Source organism: Mytilus edulis, chromosome 5 (genome assembly GCF_963676685.1).
Source record: "Mytilus edulis chromosome 5, xbMytEdul2.2, whole genome shotgun sequence".
Taxonomy (NCBI): domain Eukaryota; kingdom Metazoa; phylum Mollusca; class Bivalvia; order Mytilida; family Mytilidae; genus Mytilus; species Mytilus edulis.
The window spans coordinates 74092024-74099307 of record NC_092348.1 but is presented as its reverse complement, the minus strand read 5'-3'; the positions used below and the strand labels follow the sequence as shown (position 1 = coordinate 74099307).

General features: G+C 32.1%; 1 long non-coding RNA gene across 1 annotated transcript; it reads right to left on the bottom strand.

Annotated features, from left to right (window-relative positions):
- Positions 1–341: 341 nt before the first annotated feature.
- On the bottom strand, positions 342–1407 carry LOC139522518 (uncharacterized). The gene is made up of 2 exons (XR_011664458.1): positions 1286–1407; positions 342–704 (listed from the first exon to the last, which is right to left on the bottom strand). It is a non-coding gene; the product is annotated as an uncharacterized lncRNA (long non-coding RNA).
- Positions 1408–7284: the final 5877 nt, after the last annotated feature.

The window sequence follows — 7284 nt, the reverse complement described above, 5'->3', positions numbered from 1 at the left end:
CATATCCACATTTTGGTACTAATGGGTGGGAGAGGGGGGAACTTATCAAGAACCTCATCAACCCAAACAGGCAATATGTATTGCCTGACCAAACATAGCCCTTAAACCAACCACCACTTGGATATTGAAAGAATGAGGATGTATCACATGTACTTCCGCCAAAGTTATCAACCAATGAGGTTATACACATATCCTCAGTGATTGATATAATCTTGCATCCAGTTCATGTTATGTTATTGGCATAGAAAACTCTATAGTTTATACAGCATATTTGCAGGCCAATCTCAAATTACACCGCTAGCAAGGCTTTCCCTTAAGGAATAGTATTCCCAATACTCAAAACAAATTCAACACTTTTATTAAATATTATTCCTTTTAAAATTACTTTAAGACACTTCTAAACATTTAAAGATACATGTACACAGTTCTTTATAAATAGTTCATAATTCAATAAATTCTCATGAATTTGACCACATACGGACTTTTAAAAGTTGAGATAAGGCAATGAACCCATATCAAAATGAACATTGTCATCATTTTAATAACATCTTCAGCATGTGGAAAGCTTGTAAGCAAAGGGACTTAACCTCCAAGTGTAAACTATGCTGGATTGTCTCTTTCTTTACTGTTGTTGAATCAAACACACTCTTTACTTCATAATCAGGAACATTGACAATTGTATTTCCACTCGAATCTTCACATGTCTGCTGAAAATATTATATTAACCAATAACAAATTGTTTATTTGTACTAAAGACAGCATAAGTCACAGTTTGAAAAGGAAAAATCCCTTTGCCTACCATCCACGTCGAAAACCACTAGGGAATCAGTGTCCCTCGAACTGTAGACAAAGAAATTTAAATTAAAAAATTTAACCATACATAAAATTTAAGTATACATTTGTACTAGTATACAAAATCATTCAACATTATATTTATTAGATAAAACAAAACAAAACAAAAATATTGCAACCATTATTTAATCTCCCATGACAAAAAGATTTTTGTGACATATTTCAACACATCAATGAAATTAAATACACATCCAAAAGAAAACATCATGAGATTACGGGAAAATTATAAGCATTACTTTTGAATAGGTTCATTTGAACATAAAGCTGCTTCCAACACAGATTTTTTTCTTTTTTTAGTACCGTGCCATATTGGCATCTTCTGCCTTTCTCAACACAGACATACATAATTTAGTGTAGTATCAATATTTTCCCCATTCATTATTTTCCTATTTTCAGAAACCAAAACATTACTTCAATTACAATTTGTTCTCACCGTATTCTGATTAGAAAAAATCCTTTCCTATTAAAAATGTTGTTCGAACTCATTGACATGAATCATCGTGCAATGTCATATTACTTCTCCTTCATTCGTCAGACTGTCAAAGCTGTAGGTAACACCATCTGAAAACATAAACATTCTATTCAATTCTATGTACCATCAAACAGACCGCTGAACGCGGACCTCGACGAAGACACCTTATCATTCAATACACATCACTCCGATAAAAAACATGAATATCAAGTGATATGTCACACTAAATTATTCCACTTTCTCAATAGTTCTATTCTTTTCTAACAAAGTCCTTAAAGAGCATTTCTATCAGTATGTACGATGTAATAATAAATGGAGAGTCCACAACACTCAAAAGTAACAAAAGAAAGTATTTACCCTATAAACAATTTATTATTCTCCTTTCAACTAGTTTTCCAAAATGGCCAGAGCCCCCACTTCCACATATATTTTGTATAGCGATAGCACTTTGCCCTGCGTTTAACCGGCGCACGGCATAACAAATATCTGACCACCTGGGTTGATAATAACTACTCATGGTCTAAATCCCAAAACATTTTGCCACTTAGGTCAAACATTACCATCTAGTTCTATCAAGAAGCCGCCAAGGCGAATATAAATGACCACCAAGGTCTTGTCGCCCCAAGGCTAGTATTTTTTAAAAATCATAAAAATGACCACCTAGGTCTATTGCCACCAAGGCATATAAAAAATTACCACCTAGGTCTATTGCCACCAAGGCATATATAAATGACCACCTAGGTCTATTGCCACCAAGGCATATATAAATGACCACCAAGGTCTTAAAGCCACTAAGGCTATATGTAAGTAAAAGTTAAAGAATATAGTTACTTTGCCGACAACACGTGGAGCACGACCTTCCCACAGCTTGTATATTGAAAGAATGAGGATGTATCACATGTTCTTCCGCCAAAGATATCAACCAATGAGGTTAACTATTATTCAAAGTGCTAAGTTCAAACACGATGTTTAGCGTATTTCCGACAGAACATGACTTTGTTGATATGCAAATTATAAAAACGGATGTTCCTCACCGCACGATAACTACAGCCGGACTTGGAATTCCAAGAAATGATATTTCTGATACCTAACCACTTAGGAAATACTCTACCAATAAACAAATTCGTTTAAAAATGAAAATTAAACTTATAACGAGATATTATTTACACTAAATGTTCATAGACATGCGAAATTGGAATCAGAAATAAAAGAACTTAATATTTCTGTTTTCGTCTGTTTGATTTCATGAAACACTACAGATGAATTCCAGTTATGAATTTATATGTAATTAAAAGATGTAAATGTATAATTGTAATTCACAGAAATATGACGCATCAATACCAAGAATAAATTTAACACCATATCTAAAGTGCATTTCAGAAGTGACGTTTGACAAAATTGAACCAATCAATAACCTACCTTATAAAATACTATTTAGACATACAGGTATAAAAATTAAAATAAGGATATGTACGCTACCATGTTTACGCCAAACATTAGCAATAAGATAGTGAGAAAAAGAAACAAAAGGAAATCTTTCAACCTTTTACTGTACGCTATAATGTGTATGCCTTGCAATTGCAACGATATACAAAGTGAAGGAAGGAAACAGAGAGAATCCCTCATCATTCTTCTGTTCTCGTTTATAGATAACATCAAATGCAAGATTTTTTTAAAATCTATATATATATATGTTTCAATTCAGCATAAACCTATAATCAAACAGAAAAAAATAAGTCCAGAAAAAAATTCAGAAAAAATAGACTATTTTGTTTCCCTCCATGTTTTGACATGCACCGGAAACTGGAGTTGTAAAACAAGACTGGTACCTATAAGATATTTGATTGTCTCTTTGTATCTTTTCATACTCCATGTTTCTGAGGTGACCCAATGACACGCAAAGCCCGACGAAAAACTCCGAATAGGTCCAAATGATTTTAAGATAAACAAGGAAGATAATGTATGAATGGCAACGAAACAATTGTCAAAACGAAGCTCCTTTTATCAAAGCGATGACTATTTACTGAAACATATTATCTTTATATCTAAGTCGATACGCATACAGTGCGCAGAGGCTAATGTGTTCGTCTCACCAGTGCAAATATATTTCTGTAATTCATATTTATCATATAAGTCTTGAAGGTACGACAGAAAGTACCATTATAATTGTTCAGTATTAATATTCTCCGTTTTCAATAGAAGAGAAATACAAATTCATTAAGCATCAAATCAATTGTGTCATCAATTATTACATTTCAATTTTGTAGTCTGTCGGCATAGCCGTTATATAATGTAAGAAAATTGTACGAAAAGAAATTAATGAAATGTCAGCATTCAACTTAATGGTACTTAAACTGAAAAGATGACAAACTTTTGTATGTTTATGGGATCATTTGATTATGTCTTTTAATTATTGTAGACTATCTGCTAGAACTATAAGATCTAGTGTCTGCTAAAGAAATGGAATTTGACGAAAAATAATCCCACGGTCTATAAAAAGAAATCGATTCCTTAGCTCAGCTTCAAGGATCATAAAAATGAAGAATCAACTCGGCAGATTATATTGCTGCTTTTACTTTTAAAAGACTATCGTCATTAAAGATGTTATACATACAATTTACCCATAAAATGTTCATTCGGATTGTATGTGTACTAGACTGTTATAGGTTGTCTTATACATATTATGTTATGTGCCATTGACCTAGTTTTTATTTTATTCTGGCACACAGACTTATTAGATTCTACTTTTTTGTACCCTTTTTTTATAGATATTGATATAAAATGAATAGTGGATACTTTATTTGTTTTTAAAGTAAATTGAGATTTATGTCAATGGTTTATAGATAAATGCTCCCCTACATTATTATTAATTATATAAAATATTTGCGGTATTTGTCTTTCTTTGAATGAAATTCAATAGAAATTTAAATACAGTTTTGGACCTGTAATAATTAGTAGATGATATATTAGATTATATGTAAAGGAATGATGAACAAGAAACTTTGACCACTGGCAAAATATATAGATTGATGGTATTTTGTTTCTTTATTATTTACTGTACTTATATTGCACTATTAGTGAACAAATACCCTTCAAATCGACTAGGTGCCTTTGGGTGTAATACCACCATTGATTTCCCCTCTTAGTCTTTGTTAAATTTTCTTTTATCTTTCTTTCAAATACAGAAACACTTGGCATGAGTAAAGTTTTATCCTGTCCAGTACTATAGAAAAAAATTCACATAACATTTCATTGCATATAAGAAAATAACCATCACTGGAAGTTAACCAATCAAATTTCTTCCCTTATTTTATCTTTGTATAAGGTTTAGTCACCATGTAATCTTAAGATTACAAAATATTCTATAGAAATCCCAAGTAAAAAAAATGGTGCTTTGAAATACCCAAGACATATGTTTATGACACAGAAATCTTTTACTGCAATAAAATGTAGGATTAATTACCTAGAACTGTCATATTCCAGGGAATATTTTTGTTCGCCTATTTTCGTATACAACCGCATGTGACGTACTACGATTTGGTGGTATGACACCTAAAGACAGAGAAATTTTGCTATATTTTGTATACATGAGATTGCCAAAAACTGCCTTGTTTTTTATACACAGAGAAGAAAACAAAGGACGATCACTGAATATTTTACTGTAAGCTATAATGTTTACGCCAAACAATAGCAATTTTGGAACATACAGAGAAGCAAACAAAAGACATTAACTCAAACTTTTACTGAACTCTACAATGTGTACACCGAACAATGACAACAACAATGACAATGAGATACACAAGGGAGGAAACAAAAACAATTCTACAACATTTTACTGTACGCTACAATTTTTATGCAAAATAATGGCAATGAGATACTTAGAAAAGACAACAAAAGACAATCACCTAAATGTATACGGTACACTTTGGTAGATAACATCAACTGCAGCGGGATTAAACGATTTCTCATAAATAAATAAAATATCGAGTAGAAAAAACTACATCCAAAGTTGTTCAATATGACGACATCCATACATCAATCGCAATGTTATCAAATTTATCAAAATGTTTTCCTGTATATAAACATGAATGAGTTAAGTCTGCCAATTTATATTTTATCGTATGTTTTTCTTTGTTGTGATGTTATGCTATTGTTTCAGAAAAAGGGAGAAGGTTTGGATCCATAAAAACGTTTAATCCCGCTGCAAATGTTTGCACCTGTCCTAAGTCAGGAATCTGATGTACAGTAGTTGTCGTTTGTTTATGTAATATATACGTGTTTCTCGTTTCTCGTTTTGTTTATATAGATTAGACCGTTGGTTTTCCCGTTTGAATGGTTTTACACTAGTAATTTTGGGGCCCTTTATAGCTTGTTGTTCGGTGTGAGCCAAGGCTCCGTGTTGAAGGCCGTACTTTAACCTATAATGGTTTACTTTTTAAATTGTTATTTGTATGGAGAGTTGTCTCATTGGCACTCACACCACATCTTCCTATATCTATGAAATATTTGCCATTGTACGTAAACCAAATAGAATGGTCGATTGGTTATTGTTTGCCTAACGTCAATTAGTTGATATGTAAAGGACATTAAAGACAGTCAGGTAAAAATCCAATAAGATAGTAGGATAAGAAATTAACTTTCATGTCAATTAAAAACTTTTCATTGAGTTGCGTTAACTATTATTCAAAGTTCTAAGTTCAAACACGAGGTTTAGCGTATTTCCGACAGAACATGACTTTGTTGATATGCAAATTATAAAAACGGATGTTCCTCACCGCACGATAACTTCAGCCGGACTTGGAATTCCAAGAAATGATATTTCTGATACCTAACCACTTTTGGGGCATCAAGGAAATACTCAACCAATAAACAAATTCGTGTAAAAATGAAAATTAAACTTATAATGAGATATTATTTACACTAAATGTTCATAGACATGCGAAATGGGAATCAGAAATAAAAGAACTTAATATTTCTGTGTTCGTCTGTTTGATTTCATGAAACACTACAGATGAATTCCAGTTATGAGTTTATATGTAATTAAAAGATGTAAATGTATAATTGTAATTCACAGAAATATGACGCATCAATACCAAGAATAAATTTAACACCATATCTAAAGTGCATTTCAGAAGTGACGTTTGACAAAATTGAACCAATCAATAACCTACCTTATAAAATACCATTTCGACACACAGGTATAAAAATTAAAATAAGGATATGTACGCTACCATGTTTACGCCAAACATTAGCAATAAGATAGTGAGAAAAAGAAAAAAAAAGGAAATCTCTCAACCTTTTACTGTACGCTATAATGTGTATGCCTTGCAATTGCAACGATATACAAAGTGAAGGAAGGAAACAGAGAGAATCCCTCAACATTCTTCTGTTCTCGTTTATAGATAACATCAACTGCAGCGGACTAAACGTTTCATAAGATCTGTGAGACCCTCGTCTCATAAATATAATATTGAGTGGATAAAAACTTCATAAAAACAATTCATACAGAGTGTAAATTCACATTCTGATAAGACGTGTCACGGTACTTGTCTATCCCAAATTCATGTATTTGGTTTTGATGCTATATTTGTTATTCTCGTGAATTTTGTCTGATGATTGGTCCGTTTCTGTGTGTGTTACATTGTAGTGTTGTGTCGTTGTTCTCCTCTTATATTTAATGCGTTTCCCTCAGTTTTAGTTTGTTATCCCGATTTTGTTTTTTGTCCATGGATTTATGAGTTTGAACAGCGGTATACTATTGTTGCCTTTATACATCAAAAGATCAATCCTTATCATAATACATAACGCTATGAAAAAATGATCAAACGTAAATAAATATAAGTTTTTTTTCAAATTACATATACATAACTTGACTGCTCATTTGAAAGAAATTGTAGAAAAATGGCTTATTCTAGGTATCTCGCTATCCGGGGAAATGTTACAGAAAAATCAAAGAGAAA